We start from the raw sequence: 17,682 nt of genomic DNA on the forward strand, positions 1-17,682 counted from the left end.
GGACCTAGATAGGTAGTACCACAGTGATGTTCATGGCTGTACATGAACTCATTAGAGGAGTCAACCTGTTTTGAGACATTTCAGTGACTATAACCCTTAACATGAGTAGTTAATGTGTAATTCTTTTTTTTTTTTTTTTTTTTTTTGGTCTCGCAAAACTCTGACACTCCTAAAAATTGAGAATCCCACGGGCTTTTATTTGGCGTAATCTGTTGACATATACAATGACTGTTGGCATATACCATAAGAAGCTGAAATTGGAAAGTTTAAAAATGTTTAATGCATTACAAATATAATTATTCACATGGGGCCTCATCCGTAGACAAAGATCTGCAGGTAATTAAAGAATGCTGAGAGTGAGAGAAATAGTCCTTTCCAGGGATGAGGCCCCTAATTCCTTATCCAGTAACAAGTGGTCACCCTTGAATTATAATGTTTAATATGCTAATGAGATAACAGTCCCTAGGCAGCTTCAGGATGAGGGCTGGTTAAACAAAACAAAACACTATGGTAAGAATAGAGGCTGTGGCAGGAGTCCCAACCTCCTTGAGGGGAAAGGGTTATGTTGACTGGTGACCTTAATCAGCCAGCCATGGCTGTGGAATGAAGCCTCCATCAAAACTGAAGAATGGGGTTTGGAGAGCTTCCTGGTAGTTCCTGGAAGCTGATGCCCCTGGGAAGGGCATAACAGTTCTTGGTCTCTTCCCACATGCCCTGTTGGAGCTACGCATCCCTTCATCTGGTCTTCATCTGCGTCCTTTTTAATATCCTTTTAATAAACCAGAAATGTTCTCCGAGTTCTGTGAACTGCTCTAGCAAATTAATTGAGCAGAAGATGGGAGCTCTGAAAAACCTGTTTCTAGCCAGTCATTCAGAAGCATGGGTTAAACACCTGGTGCTTTTGCCTGGAGTCTGAAGTCTTAGGCAATGTGCCTCAAGTATGGGATAAAATGCTTTCTCCAGATAGGCAATATGCGAGTTAAGTCAAATTGAAAGGCACCCAGCTGGTGTGCATCTTGTTTGCTGGTGCATGAAGAAAGACCTGTGTTTGCAGACATCTGGGTTAACAGTTGAGAATGCCGAGATTGATTTTCTTCCCTGAGTTTTCAGAAGCCTGTGTACCACAAAAGAGAAAGGCACCTTTTGTGCTCAGAGCGTTCAGGAGGAACAGTGGCTGTTGTCCTAACTAGTGTGTGTCCTTGCGCTACCTCTACCCTGAAGTCACAGCTGATAGAGGCTGATGACAAGAACCCTTGAGTTCAAATCCACTCACCCCAGTTTAAACACCACACCATGAACTCAAATTCTTTATATGAAGTTGAAATAGGAGATTTGCATGTTAAGATGAAACACACCCAGGTCAGGGTCAGTGCACACCTAGGGGAGAGTCAGCCAGTGACTGGAAAGACCATTACAGAAGCCACAAGGCAAGCTCTGAATGAACAGAGGGGAGAAAAGCTCAAACAGTACCAGGAGCTATAGAAGTAAACGGAGAAAGCCTTAGATCCTCTTCAGTGTGGTATCTGGCTCCTAGTGCCAACTTAAGAGCAGAGCCAGACCCTAGTGTGTTTTTCATAGCACTTACTCCTTCAGTCTTCATGGTCCTGGTTGTCATGGATATGTTTATGATTATAGTAGGGGGCAGAGAGATGGTTTGATGGCTAAGAGCACCAACTGCTCTTCAGAGGTTTGATTCCCTGCACCCACATGGTAGCACACAACCAGTTCCAGTGGCCCTGGTGCCCTCTTCTGGCCTCCGTGGGCACTGCATAACCATGATGCACATACATGCATCATACATACGTTCATATATACATTGCATATATGCAAAGCATACAAATAAACTAAAAATGAAATCTGGAAAAAATTGTAATAGAAGAAGACTTTCCCTTTCTAAAAAGTTTAATGTTTATAGAGGTGACTAGAAGTTAGTCCAGGATCGGGAAAGGTCCTTAGAGGACAGGGAGTTAGCTAGATCTGGCAGGGCTGGAGAAAGCCAAGAAACCTCAGGCCACAGCGGGACCAAGACTGAGAGGCAGGAGTAGAAAGGAGAGGAGATCATTAGAGCAGAGTCGGGACTAGGTTGTTAGCTCAGGCTGCCTCATTTTGAAAGTATGCTAGCAAGCACTCAAAAGAGACCCACGGAGCCAGGCAGCGGAAAGGAACCCTCAAGGTTTCTGATCCGGGGGCGGGAAATGGAACCTGGGGAAGTATGGACTGGCTTGGGTGACAGAAAGGAAATGAGCAGAGATTATTTGAGTTAGAACTGTGACAATTTCTAGGACAGTATAAAGATCCACTGGTGGCATGATCACCTCAGGCTTGTTTATAGTAAACTTGCCTGTCACCTGGGAAAGGCCATGACTCTGAGGGAAAATCTTACAGTTAATGATGTGTGTACACGTGGTCTATGCCTCCCACACACACACACATACAGGTAGCCCTGTTGCTGAACCTATTTTTCTTTTTTCCATTTCCCAACCCATTTTCAAGGTTAGAACCTCTTCTGGTAGTGTGTAAAGCTTAACTGGGAATTATTTGAATAAAATCAGTTTGGGGGAGTTTTGTGGAGGCCACCGACCACTACTTGGGCTTCCTTGGACCTTGGTGTGCACTTGGATCTTATTTGTGTGCCATTTTTACTTGAGTTGAGGTCTTGTTTCGTATTTGTTTAAGCCGCTGTTTCTGATACCTTAGTTGTGCTCAGCCTGCAGCAGGATGGCCTTCTGCACTACCTTAAAGGAGACTTTTCATCCCCAGTCTTGGTTTTCATGGCAGGACAGGTTAGGTATTATTAGAAAAATAATTGGAGAATTTACTTCAGAGAACATGGTTTTTATACTCTACCTGGTACCTCTCAATTCATGAACTATCCCAAGTAAGAACAAGCTGGAACTTAGAGAACAGTGAGCCAAGAGTGTGGCTGAGTAGACTGTTTCTGTCATCCTTGGCAAACCTGTTAGCTTAAAGTGACTGACTTTACCTCCATAAAAAGTCTGATAATTATAATGCTCCCTTCCCCATGGTTTATGAATGAGCTTTAGGAGCCCATTCCAAATAGAGGGATGCTCTCTCAGCCTGAACACATGGGGAAGGGCCTAGGTCCTGCCCAGGATGAAATGACAGACTTTAGAGATCCCCCCCAAGGAGGGCCTCACCCTCCCTGGGGAATGATGTGGGGATTGGGTCGGGGGGCTGGGGGGGCTGGTGGAGGGACAAGGGAGGAGGGATGTGAGAGGGAGCTGGGACTGACATGTGAAACATTCATGTTTCTAATTGAAGTAAAAGCATATATTGAGAAAAATTCTTAAAAATAAATAAATAAAAAGCAATGCTCCCTTCCTGGTGTGGACATGAGAGGTATGTGATCTGAACTGTCATACAACCAGCAGCAAGTTTAGAACTTACTGACTAAGCCAGAATGAACTAAGTTTAAGAACTTGTTGAATAAGCCAGAATTAACTGAGAGGGGTGAAGAAATACACATCACTGGCAGAGAGCATCCCGGGTGTGCCAGATCAGCAGGACATGTGTCTCTGAAGAGAGCCTCGGGTATCTGCGCCTGCAGTGCCGTAATGTATGGGCTTCCATACAGCATTCATTCTTGTGAGGCCTTCAGATATTAGAAACAATTCACATGTTTAGTCTGCAAGTAAATGGATGTCTTTTGTCAAAAAGGCACCCTGAGCAGAAAAAGAAATCAGAAAGAAAGCATTCATCATGCACACAAAGACATGTCTTTTCAATTGTGAGCATACAGTTTATAAGAATGTGCAGCTTTGATAATATAATGACTTTAAAGATAAGCAGTAGAAAAAAGAGCCAGCTTCTGTTATTTTATTACATTCTGAACTTGCATTGTATACCGAAGTGTTCTTAGTCCAGATTCACATTTCTATGTAGATGGGAGCCTGAGTGTGAGTCTGTTAGTCTATCTTCGCATCTACCCTTTTCCTGTGTCCTCATGCTCCAAATCCATCTTGTAATGGCAGTAAAATAATGCCCTGGTTGTTGGTTTAGTTTTTCACCTGGGTATTGGGTATGTGGGTGGTATCTGGGCTTTCACATTAGGGCACACTTGCTGTACACATTGTGCACAGAGAGCTTAGTTGGCAACTTTGTCACCATATACATCATGCACAAACAGATTAGTCAGCAAGTTTGTCAAGTTAGGACACACTTGCTGTACACATCTGCACAGAGAGCTTAGTTGGCAACTTTGTAAACACCTTCTGGAACAGGACCTGCCAAGTCATTAGAAATGTTATCAGTTCATTGCATTAAGAGTCTCAAGAACATGGCATACAAGGTTCCTTGAGGCAGTATCTTACTCTTTGACTTAAATTCTTCTCATCCACCTAGACATCTGATCTGTGAACAGCTACAAGAACTACCATGCCCCAGGAAGTAAGTAGAAAAGGACCCCACACGAATGCAAGATGATTCCCCGTTGTCACTCACGGTAGCACTGCTGTTCTGTAGAGATGGGTTGATCTGACTGCTAGGTAAAAGTAAACCTGTGTTCTAGATGCACCCCATGTCCAGAAGTGATGAGATACAGCTAGTAATTGGAGTAGTTTGTGGTCAGTCAGAATTGTGGGCTATCAAAAAGTGATACAATTTCTTGTTAAATGTAAATTAGTTGAGTGAAGCAGTAGCTAACATTTGCAGCATAGTGAAAAGCGTGAGTTATGCATTCAGATGCTGTAGATTTAAATCCCAACAAGTTTGCATACAGATTTTTAATGTAGAAAAATGTTTAGACACTGAGAACCTCAATATCTTTGTCTCTAAAATGGGCATCACTGTTATATGTCCCTGAGGTGGTTTGTATCACTTGTGCCTAATGCAGTGTCCTTTATAAAGTACTGGCTCAGCACTTAGCAGTTGGCAGCAGAAAATAAAAGACGACAACACTGATTGGTGGATGAATGGTTCCATTGATGGATGAAGCAGCTGCTCTATCTACATGGAGAAAGCCCAAGGGCTTCTGTGTTAGATGACATAAATGCATCTAGAATGAGTGGTCAGCTACAGGTTTGCTAAGCAAATGTTATATCAAGACTAAACATGGCAGAAAACCAAACCGTGACCCTAAAAAGTCAGGGCTGTATCATGGAGGAGTCAACTGTTCTGTTTGTCACTAAAGGTCTGTGCTTGTCTCAGCCCATTGAGTCACCCTCACCCTCTTGGTTGTGTTGCTTTTTCATTTTAAATTCCTCGTAATCACCAAATGGCTGTCACAGCCTTCAGCAGTTCCCAAGAAGCAGTCCTGTGCTCCCATTTTTGCTGAGGAAAGAGACTCCTTCCCGGCATCCTCCTCAGGTTCCCCCTCTGGTCTCATGTATTGACCTCAGCTTGGCCACCTCTCCAGAGTTCCCAGCATCCTATACAGGAACCCAGGTTCTGTCAGCAGAACACATTGGGAGCAGTCTGCTAAGTGAGCAGTAGTGGCACTGCACAAAAGTCAGTGGAAGAAAACAGAAAAGCAAGAGATTGGTGTTCATTGGACAGGATTTATTTGTGAGATTCTGGTACTCGTGTTAAGGGGTTCAGGAGTTGTAAGACCTGAACTGTGCTTTAGGGTTCTGTTAATTTTGAGTGTAAAAGGAATACATTGTGAAGATGTCTCTGTTGTGTATGGGGGTTTTCATCCCCATCCCTGCCTTTTAAAAAAGTCTTTAAAATGTTCTTTAATGTATCCGTGTGTTTGTGAGTACCCACTAAGGTCAGAAGGGAGTATTGGATCTCCCTGAGCTGGAGTTACGGGTGATTCTGAGTCATTTAATGTCAAGTATGGAGAACCAAACCCTGGTCGTCTGCAAGAGCAGTTACCACCCAGATCCCCAGTCCCAACCTTACTTTAATTTTTTTCTTTTTACGTATTCTTTCACAGGGTCCTATACATATATGTACTTTGGCCATCTTCACCTCCCCCCGTAACCCTCTCTTACCCTTTCCTATGTCTTCTCCTTCCCCACCGCTCACCCCTTACTTGCATGTCTTAGTATGTGCTCAGAGCTCACTGAGTTTAATTAGGGTTGCTTAAGTAATCATGGTTGGGGGTTATTTATCAGACTCTGAGCAAGTTACCAGCGGTGCAACACTCAGGAAAACGTCTTCCACTTTCCCAGCAACCATTAACCACCATTAGCTCCACAGGGCACAGTGGAGCTTCGTGAATGTGGATGGACGCCGTCCTGAGCAGGTCCTGAGCAGGAAACCACAGCTGCTGTGAGTTCAGGAGCTGAATAGCAATGGTGTGTCCAGAAGACAGCACTCCCCCTGTCTTCTAGCTCCTAGTATTTTTTCCACCCTCTCTCCCATGATGTTCCCTAGGCCTGGAAGTGCTCACCTCCTTCCTTTCTGGATGGTTAAAGAATAGAGGAATTAAAGAATTCAAACAGGGAAATATTTGGAGGTTAGTGTTAGGCGTCTGAAATGGTTTAGCCCTGACTCATGCCAGAAGCTCTATATGGAAACTGGCCAAAGGACTATTAACAGATTACTAACCCACCCAAGCTCAGTGAAAGACCATGTAAAACAGTGTTTGGGGGTAGGCAGGCACATGAGACAGGAAGACAGTTTGCAGTGGAGCCTTGTAGGAGAGTGCAGGAATGTGAGGGTCGCTCAGAAAGTCACCAACCCTTAGTTTATGTTGGCTCTGCCTGCCCTGGGTGTTCAGAGGGGGCGGGGAAGAAAGGAAGCCGCTTGCCTAGTCCAAGTAGCAGAGACCCCAGAATTCAGTCCAGAGTTAAATTGCACTCACATTCCAGGAATCTAGATTTGTGATTTTAAAGGAAAGAAAGCAAGAGACTTTGCAGGAGATATTATCTTGAATAAAAACTTGGACAAACTACCCAAAAGCTTTAGTTCCTCAATGGTTAGAGAACAGTCATATTACAGACAGAACCAACGGTGACAGAACATCATAGTCATGACCAAAGGTGAGAGAGGGTACACAGACAGGACCAACAGTGAGCTAGGGAACCACATCCCAAACTGGAACACGTAAGCATTAAATAAACTTCATGTCCAAATAAAACAATAACAACAAAACACGCACACACAAGACTGGTACATGATTTGTTACATTGTATTTGTTGAGAAAGTCACTGGACAGAAAAATCCATGGTTTGATTTATTGATTTATTTTATTTGTAGTTTTGACCAGATCCTTGAACTGTGCTTTGAATTCTCAAGTTGCTCAAAATTTAGAATATCTTGTTCCAAGGCCAGCAAGGTGGCTAACTGGATAAGTGGACTTGCTGCCACATCCGACGTGAGTTTGATTGTCAGGACCTATGTGGTAGAAGGGTAGAACCTGCTCCGTCAAGTTGTCCTCTGACCTCCACATGCGTGCCATGGCATGGGTGGACGTCCCCCCACCACAATAAATAAGTGCAGTAAGCATTTTTACAAAAGAATGCCTTATTTTTAATGAAAGAATTCCGAAGTCTCATCTCTAAAAGCTCCAGAAAGATTATGCTTGAGAGGTGAGGACTGGAAGCTCAGTGGTTAGAAATAATGGCTGCTTTTCCAGAGGCCCCAAATTCAATCCCCAGCATACACATGGCAGCTCACAACCAGCTCTGCAACTGCAGTTCCAGGGGATCCAACACCCTCCCACAGATACACATGTGGGCAAAACACCAATGCACATACAATAAAGATCAAAAAACCATTTTTAAAAAAAGGAAGAGATGAACCAGGTGGGCACTCAGGACGCTGGCTCAGCAGTGCTTCAAGTACAAGGCAAGCCTGAACTGTAAAGACCCTGTCTTAGAACAAGCACAGAGGAGAGGGAAGGGCAGCTGGTGAGATGGTTCACCAAGTACCGAGCAAGCCTGACTGCTGAGTTCCATAGGCACACTGTGGCATAGCCCCCGCCACAACAACAATAATAAAATGTAACAGAAAAAATAGGAAACCAGTTTGAAAAAGAAAAGATGTACCAAGTAGACGGTTGCAGTTGATCAGACTTGCTGAAGCTGACCAAGGCTTGTTAGGAAGGCAACCAAAAAAAAGGTGCTATTGATGGGAGAAAGTGCTGTGTGGGGGGCCCCCTTTCCTACCATGCTGGGCAGATGCCAGAGCAGAATGGCTGTCCACTACAGCTGACACTGCCTACGTAGTACATCCTGTCCGCAGGACTCATTCATCAAGAAAAACACTACCCCTCTGAAAGGTACCCGAATCAGCCAAGCAGCCCCAACCCCAAAGGATTAGAGACACTCGGAAAGGGTTTGTGCTTGTTTCTAGGACTCCCAGGAGTTTTCTGGATGTTCTACAGCGTTTCAGTGGCTCTTGGCCCCAAACTTTATAGAACCATGCAACAAGAGTAGTGGTACAAGCCACTTGGCACTAAGATCAGAGCCAGCAGGATTCAGAAATAACTGGAAGAAACTCTGCTGCTAACCACAAATAGCACAAACTAGAGTGTAATGTTTAAAATGGCAAAGCCTTAGGGCTTAAGAGACAGAAAGCTAAAGAACACCAAGAATTGAGAGGATAGCCATGATGTTTTACATTGAACTCATGTCATTGCTCTGCAAGTCAAGATGGCATATTTAGTATTTAAATTGATTTGTTTTTTTACTCGCTTTTGGGGAACACTATTATACTGAAATTCAGTTCAGTAGAAAATATTTCTGGCCAATTGAAAATATGCACATGGGCGGTGCAAGACGCTTCAGTGGGTAAAGTGCTTGCTGCACAAACATGAGCTGAGTTTCCAAACTGTAGCACCCACATAAAAGCAGACAGTACACTGGTGATGCAGGCAGGTGGATCCCAGGGCTCGTCAGCCAGCCCGTCTAACTGAACCAATAAACGTTAGGTTTAGGCTGTAGAGTGATTAAGAAGACACCTGCTTTTAGCATCTCAGATCACATGCATGTAAGCACTCTCTGTCTGTCTGTCTGTCTGTCTGTCTGTCTGTCTCTCTGTCTGTCTGTCTCTCTCTCTGTGTCTGTCTGTCTCTCTCTCTCTCTCTCTCTCTGTTTCTCTCTCACACACACACACAATTTTTTATTGAATGCTTATTCTTGTTAGGCTTCGTTTCAGGCTGGGGTACAGCGTTGAGCAAACAGTCTCCTTTGCTCATAGAGTTCCCATTCCAGTGAGAGAGGTGCATGTAAACAATTGCTAGAAAGGAGAGCATCCGTAGGTACTTTGACACACATATTAAGGCAATGTAAGGGAGGAGGGAGGAGGGCCTTTCTGAAGAAACCTGGAGAACCCGAGGAAACCAGACAAGCAGGTATAGGTGTCTGCCGAAAGTCCCAGTAGGATGAGTAGATTTGAAGGCCTCAAGACTGCTGCTTGCTAGCAATATTTGAAGAGAAGCAGGGTCTATGTAACTGTGTAGTGGGCTAGGCCAAAAGGATCTGATGGCCGAGTGATGGTCTTCAGTGAGCATCTAAGGCTGCCAAGACTTCTGAGTAGGGGGTAAAGTGAACAGCCCTTGCTTACTGGATGGACACCAGACTGAGGGGTTAACAAAGAAGACTGAGGCCCAGAATCTGGAGAGGGTTATGGTCATCTGTGCAGGAGAGGCTGGCTGCCTTAGAAAGGTGACAGTAGAAGGCTGAATAGATTCAGAAGGTGTTTTGAAGGCATGGGTAATAGGATTTGCTTATGCTCTGAATGTAGAGTTTTACTTACATTATTGGATATGAGGTGATTTTAAAAAAAGGAGTCAGAAATGGCCCTGTATGGTAGCTCACGCCTATGTCCTAGCCCCTGAAAGGGTAAGGCAGGAGGATTGCAATAAACTTCATGTCAGCCTGGGCTGCATAGCAAAATACTGTCTCAGAAAAAAATCCAAAGGGGAGAACTAAGCTGTGTGAACAGAATGATTGTTTTCAACATGAAATCTCACTGCCTTGACAACTCCAATAAGCCTGGAAGACTTAGAAGGAAAAGTAATTTTAACATACATAACCAGTAATAATTGCCGCTAAATTCCACCTTTTTTATTTCTTGAGGTCTAAAACCCTCCTTTCTTAAATAACTTTAGGCCTTTCTTATGTAATTCTTTTTAGGCGTGTTGGACTTTCAACACTGTTTCATTAAGGACTAACTGTGTTAGCTGGCATTGCTTTTTTTCAGAGAAAAGTATCAAGTCCCACATCCCCATGCATTCTTCTGACTCTTGCCAGAGAAGTGGGGCTAGGTGGCATTTGCTAAGCTTCCTGGACCGGTGCCTTTGAACTAGCATTTAATAGCAGGCCGTTGGCACTTTGTGGCTTGAAAGCTTTCTGCATATCCTGCTGGAAAGCCATTTAACTTGTTGTACATTTTACTCACTATCCTGTTGTATAGAAAGGAGTATTCTTGAATAGTTCTGCTGGTTTAGTTAACAGTCCTCTCTCTACAGTCCAAATATATCCTACATCTTGGGCAGAGTCCTGGTCAACCCAAGCAACTGGGTTGAGTGCCTGGCTGTTAGTGGTTCCCTTGATCACCCTTGTCTTTAATAAGTTTTCAGTGTGAGGATGCTAGAGGTTGTGGTTTTCTCCATTACTTCATGGTTCAATTTAGGTTCTGCATGACTAACTAGTGTTTCTTAGGTTGTAAGGCATCACTCCCATCCTAAGCTCCTCACAGTAAGCTCTTTGCAGCCCCTGGAGTACCTAAGAACTCCTTTCCTCTTCTCATCCCTGGTCTCTCATCACACCATTTCCTCCTAGAAGCTTCTCATGGGCATTTTGGACTGGTACAAGCACTCTGCTGTCCTTAGAAAGCACCTTGTGCATGCTGCAGTTAGAATCAAGCCATTACCACTGTCATGTGACAGTGATTTACTGAAGTTTCTCAAGGAAAAGACTTGTAGTTTTGTTTTGTCTTATATTCCCAGGCTCTTTCTGCCAGGCACATATAGATAACAGATATGCTTAGAAGAAGCAAGATGGTGGGAGATCCAGCAAGCTGCAAACCCTCTGCCTCTACAGTGTATCTGTTGTTCTCCCTCCCCGTCTCCCTGGGAGTGAATAACACGAGATCTTCTCACAGAAGGGCTTATCCTCACCACCAGGGACTGCCATCCAGTTCATTTTTGCTTTAGTTTGCCCTATAAAGCACTAGAGATTTATGAAAATACACACACACCAACCAAACCTGCCAAAGTGACATGAATATCAGCAGGGATGTAGGTGTAGACCCTGAGAGCCTGTTACGTAGGATAGGAGCAGTGCCTATCTGAGTGTATATAGACTAAATACATTCTGTTGTGACAAGTATTTCATGAGATATGGCATCATCCCCACAGTTCTGATTCACAGACTCTGTTCTATTCAGTTGTAAATGTTAGATGATTTCCTTTTGTATATTGCTCGATTCTTTTGTTTTCTTGTCAGTTAATGTTGCTTCCCATGAATTTTAGAAAACAAATGTTTCACATTTCTGTGAGTTCTTTCCAAATACTAACCAAGACTTTAGTACTTGTAAGTTATGCAGATGTGCATAAACACTGGACTTTTGAAGAATGAGTTAGATATGATTTGCAGATAAAAATAAAAAATATAGTGGCTGAAGAGATGGCTCAGCAATTAAGAGCACTGGCTGCTCTTCCAGAGGACATGGGTTCAATTCCCAGCACCCACGTAGCAGCTTACAACTTTCTGTAACTACAGTTCCAGGGGATCTGACACCTTCATACCATTGCACATAAAGTGAAATTAAATAAATTATTTAACGTACAAGATGTATTTACAGAAAGGCACAGATTGGCACCAGGTTGTTAATATCTTGTGACACTGTTTAATATAGCTCAGTATTGTTTAGCTGGTGCAGATTTGGGCCTGAGGATGCTTCAAAATTGTCTCATGGTAGGAACTTGTTTGTGATGTAGCAAAGAACATGCAGTTAATCCAACCTACACTTAAATGATTCAATTTTAACCAAACTCTTCTCTTCCTATTAACCACTGCCACTTAACTGTTTTGTTTTATTTCTTTGTAAAACCCTGAATTAAAATTCTTGGGCACAGAGCAAGGTGCTAGACAGTGGGGAAATAGAACCACAGAAACAGCGGACCCTTGAATCCTTTCCCTCCCATTTAAGTACAAGGTGTTGTGAATTACAGCCGCTACATTATGAAGCCCTGTCTCAAAAAACAACAAACAAGAACAACAAAATGGAAAAGTTTTAGGAATATATTTGTAGCAGTATATGTGTGTATCTATATCAACTGTTGATCATGACTTAGAAAGAAGACATTCATAGTTAATAAGAAAAAACTGTACTAGTACATGAATGAACAAAGAATATGAATATTATTGTAAAAATAAGTGGGAAATCTTTATTAATAATGTTAGAAAAAACAAAACAACGTTAACACTACTGTTTTATCTATAAAACATTAAGATTTTAGGAATTCATACTGGAGAGATGGTTCAGTGGTTAATAGTGCTTACTATTCTTGCAGAGGATAGGGTTTCTGTTTCCAGCACCCTTGTGGTAGCCCACTACTGCCTGTAACTCCAGTTCCAGGGATTAGACATGCTTTAGTGACCTCTGTGGGCTCCTGTGTGCAAGTGGTGCACATATATAAACACGGGTGTACATATATGCTCCCCCCACCCCATCTACATCATTGGCTAGTCTTAGTCATTTTTGCCTGTAGAGTCCATCATTGTAGGCCAGAGCACATCATTTTTCACCTGAGTAACCAAACAGCTTCAGAATTGATTGCCTTTCACCCACTGTTGCTTCTAGATACCTCCATATAGAGAAACAGCTGAACTCTTCAGTAGTCGTGACAGTCTCTGCTCTTGTCAGAAATGTTCAGAGCCACCCTTACTTGAAATTGACGTCTTACATTGTCAGTACATTTTTACCGTGTACAGGTCTTGTGTCAGCACCACCATTTAACCAATAGACACCACTTACCTTATTCACTGCTGCATTCCTAGTGCCTACAACTAGGCCCGACACAATATTTGCTTTGTAAGCCCCCCAGTAAAGAGTTGAGATAGCAAAATCAATGGTCTCTTTTCTCCAGCCATAACCATTGTATACCACATAGGCAGAAGACCCAAATGTTGGGCCAGGGAGATAATTCAGTCGGCAAACTACTTGCTTTGCAAGTATGAGACCTGAGGTCAACCACAAGCACCCGTGTATGAAAGCTGACTCTAGTAGCACACAGTAATCCAAGTGCTGCACAGAGTAACAGCAAGGCCCTGGCCAGCCTGGCCTTCATGCAGAATTCTAGGTCAGAGATTCTGTCTCAAAAACAGATGGGCATTGCCTGAGGAATGACACCCAAGCTGCTCTTTGGCCTACACACACATGCAGACACACTCATGCACACACGATCCATATGCAAAGTAGAATCAAACCGACGAATCCCTTGGGGATATGGTTAAGTCAGTGAAACTCTAGTTGCTTATGTTCCCTCATGTACTGAATAGGAGGCATTGCTGCCTTGGTAATGGCTGGATTTAAAAGGCAAAGGTAAAGCTTGCTTTGCTAATGGACCCCATCCTTGCAGTGCTGCTTTTCCTTGTGTCTTTATTGAGCACCTGTCATATACCGAACATCTTATGAGGTCTTGGAGACATACAAATGTGGTATAAAATTGGTTCTCACTCTTCCAGGACTCTGTAAAAGTCTGCAGGGAGATCATCCCATCACCAACTAAAACCTAAGAGCTCCCCGGGACAGTAGGTGTAGAGGTGGTGAGAGGCGAGCAGTGGAACCAGGTGGGCAGAGGTGCGGTATAGCTGATAGGCTCTGGAAGCAGATGGTCTGGCTTCACCATCCCTTGCCGTTACCAACAAACCTTGTGACCTTAGGCTACTGACTTAGTTATGCTTGTTTCCCTACCTACTAAATGGGGCAATAAAGGGTGACTCATAGAATTACTAACAATAGTAAAGAAACTTGTGGGGCTTTGGTACCTGGCTCCCTAAAGCCCTGCTCTTAACTGTGTCTGCTGTTTCCTAGGTGTTTGTTGGCTGAATTGAACAAATGCTGCTGCCATGGCAGCCACAGTTAGCACTGGGTTGTTTGACAGGGAGGTCTGGGTGACTGAAGTATAGCATGCCCATGAGGAATTGAAGGAATGAGACAAGTGGGAGGTTGGGTAAGTCTTCTTGCAGGGTTGGGGCTCAGTGTGTGACTCTGGTGTAGCCTCATTCTGCAGGTTCTGCCGTGTCATAGATAAAGTGGCCAATTTATCCTGTGGGTCTAACTTTCTTCCCTTCATGTGATTTCTGCCCTTGCATTAATAAAGGGATGTGGGTTTTTTCTATTCAGAATTTTCTGTTTTCTTCTTTCTGCCTTAGCTCCCTACTGCTGCTAAAACAGATGCATAGATACATAGTTGTGACTTTTTGGAGAATGCTGGAAGTGATGGGCCTTGAGACAGATGACAGGACAAGATGTTTCATAGATCTCATATGATCCTCCCTGTTCTCCCTTCTTACCCGCTCCTTCCTACCCCCTCATCCAAACAGATGCCAGGCTCGTTGCACTCTGCTTGACTCCAGGCCTGCTTGTGGTTTTCATGTTCCCATGTCAAATTGTTTTTATTTTCAAACATAAGGTAACTCTCCCATCTGCCATTACTGTTATTCTCTAACCATGTATCTTGAGAAGTTCAGATTTAATCATACCCATATGCATGCATGTGCATACATATATCATACATTGTATCTCACACACACACACACACACACTCCATTTCAGTTGATTTGTTTTGTAGCTTGGTTTCACTGAAAGCCAAGAACAACTTTCTCAATGTGTTCTGTTCTGTGTGCAGCCACTGGCTGTTGTGAACTCATGTTGTGGCTGTTCTGTGCTGAGAGGTACTGGGTCTTGATGGTTTAATTTTGAAAATAGAGAAGAATTGAACAGCTGCAGGTCCAAGGGTACAATGGAGCAGATGTCAGGTGAGAAAGTAGAAACTGCAAACCGATGAGTACTTTATAGCAAAGATTTGAGCTGTTCTTTTTACAAAGTAACTGTGGGATAAGGGGTTAATCAGAGCTGCTGGGGGACCATTTTTTTCTGTTTGTGTCATTATTTCATAATGTCATCTATATACAATATATATACATACAATAATGTTTACTTAAGTGAAGAGATGTAAAATATCTTTAATTTTATGTAGATTTTATGTTGTAATTGTATTCTTAACCATTCACATCTCTTGTGAAGACTTTCATTGATTTCTATTTGCTTTTGATGCAGCTTGCCTTGTATTTCTCTTGGGGGTTGCCATCATCAGTAAAGCAAGATTTTGTTATTTACATGCTCAAGTGACTATATTAGAAAGCCTGCCACATCCTTCCTAGTGTCCTCCAGGTTAGGCTTAATCCTAGCATAAGGGGGTTGTGGAACCAGAGCAGGAGTGGCAATCGAGGAGGCTTTTGCTCACTTGGAGAGTTTGGATGAAAACACTACCATTTATAGTTATGCTGGCCTCAGCCTTCCAGCCACTCTCTGAAGCAGATGAGAAAATGCCTTCTATTCAGGAAGTTGAAGTATGCAGGCAAAAAATCACTCACTACTCTAGTAGGAGCCAGGAACATTAGCTTTGTTAATCTTTAACTAAAAGAATAAATACTCAGCATTGCACAGTCACTGGGATGGAAGCATATCTTTTCCACATATGATTCACTTCTGGAATGTCTGTCTAATTCTCTTTCAGATTCACCCCACCATTTAAAACCTGGAAACATTGGACCACACAAAGCCTCACTGGTAAGGTCTCATTCATTCATTACTAAAACAAAGTGACTGTGTGAAGTTGCTTTTGAAATGCAGAACACACTTTAAGTCAAAGGCATCCCGAAACATGACCGAATATTTGTTTGCACAATTTTTCTCTGAATGATTTATGCATTTTCCATGTCTTGAAAAAAGTTTTTTAACTAAGAATTGAGGCAAGGAATAGACTTGTGACTGCATGCCAGATGCTATTAAAATAAAACTTATGTATAATGAAACCATTTCCAGGCCCATGTTAATGTTCTTGTTTCATGTAGTATCCAAAACAACAAAATGTTCCTTGGCTGAGTAATTTGCCTTGAAGTATGTTGTAGTGGAAATAGATAAACAGCCACAGCATGCTGGGCTGTTTTCTCTTTAGTCTCTTTGTACAGTTTTTCATTATGTGTGTACATGTGTGTCTATGTGGAGGTATGTGCACATAAGTTCAGCTTCCTGCAGAGACCAGAAGAGGGAATTGTATCTTCTGGAACTGTAGTTGGAGATGGTTGTGAGTGTTAGTGACTGAGCTGGGTCCTCAGATCCTCTGCAAGGGCAGCCAGTACTCTTAACCATGGTACCATCTCTCCAGCCCCAGGCCATACTTAGTGCTTTATATTCATTCTCCTCTAACCTTAGTGTGACTGCTGATTATTGTACTGACAGTAACTCGGTGGTGGAAATCTTTTTTTTTTAACTGACAAGCTTGATATGGTATCACTTCCTGATCTTGCAGCTGTAGTCTGTTTGTGGTGTTAGCTTTTGCTCTATAATAAGCCATCCCAAATTTACTCCTCAAATAGCAGTTGTTTGTGTATCTTCAAATTCTGTATGTGGCGGGCTGGGTGTTGGGTTCAGTTCAGTTATATGATTCTTCTGGTTTGTAACTGAGACTATTCATAAGTGAAATCCAGGTGAATGAGGCTTTGTTTCTGGCAGTCGTGTGGCTGTTGACTGAGTGTTTATAATGCCTGAATTATGGATAGCTGCCACTTTAGCTGTCCTTCAAGATGCCCTTGCTCTGCTCACAAACCATCCCTATCTCTTCTACTCCCGATCACACCAACCCAGGCATCTCTCTCTACTACTACCTAAGCCCATCGTCTCTTGCTCAGTCCTTACTATTCTCTTTATTCTTTGTGTGTGGTATTTGTGTCCAAGAAGTCAACCATGGGTGTCATTTCTCAGGAGCCGTTGACCCTGTGTTTTGCTTTTTTTCTCTCTCCCTTTCCTCACTGGGACCTTTAGATAGCCAGTTAGGCTAGCCTAGTTGGTCAGCTAGCCCAAGGGTCTGACTATCTCTGCCTCTCTAGCATTGGAATTACAAGCACAAGCCACCACAGTGGTGTTTTACATGGTTACTGAGGGTTAACTTTAGGTCATCAGGCCTGCACAGCAAGAATTTTATCTACTGAACCATTTCCTCAGCCCCTATGCTTCTTATTTTTTTGTCAGACTAATCTGTTCACCATCACATAAGGCATCTTATTTCATCCTGCTTCCCCCTTCTCCATCTTGAGAGTCTTGCTTGTGTGCGTGCGTGCGTGCGTGCGTGCGTGCGCGTGCGTGCGTGCGTGCGTGTGTGTGTGTGTGTGTGTGTGTGTGTGTGTGTGTGTAAGGGTCAGTCAAATTCTGCTTCATTTTTGCCATCTGTGGTCTCATCTGCTTCAACCCTCTCTTTGCACCTTGCCTACTCTACCCTTTTTGATGCTTTGTTAGCTCTTGGAAAGCAGACGTTTCCATGTGTCTCCCTTGTGGTCCAACAGCACGAGCAGAAAGTATGAGTGATACTTAGTTAAGCTACTTAGAGAGCCCGGCCCAGCACTGGTTCACACCACCCTGCATCCCACCAGAGTCACACTGGGCACCTGCTGCAGCACAGGCTCTTGTTGCTTTCATACATCAGGCTTGGGGACCACCACAGGAAGCAAGTTGTGCCTCATGACTGGCAACCACTTGGTA

The 17,682-nt window shown here is 43.2% G+C and overlaps 1 protein-coding gene across 2 annotated transcripts in view; it reads left to right on the forward strand.

Moving 5' to 3' along the window:
• Gng12 (G protein subunit gamma 12) overlaps positions 1–17,682 on the forward strand; it is a 110,968-nt gene that overhangs the window by 29,542 nt on the left and 63,744 nt on the right. For both annotated transcript variants that reach the window (XM_040739096.1, XM_040739098.1), the window contains one exon: positions 15,662–15,714. The gene's annotated coding sequence lies outside the window, so the exon portion shown is untranslated. The remainder of the gene's footprint in view (positions 1–15,661; positions 15,715–17,682) is intronic.

This window comes from Mesocricetus auratus, unplaced genomic scaffold (assembly GCF_017639785.1).
Source record: "Mesocricetus auratus isolate SY011 unplaced genomic scaffold, BCM_Maur_2.0 Super-Scaffold_100676, whole genome shotgun sequence".
NCBI lineage: Eukaryota > Metazoa > Chordata > Mammalia > Rodentia > Cricetidae > Mesocricetus > Mesocricetus auratus.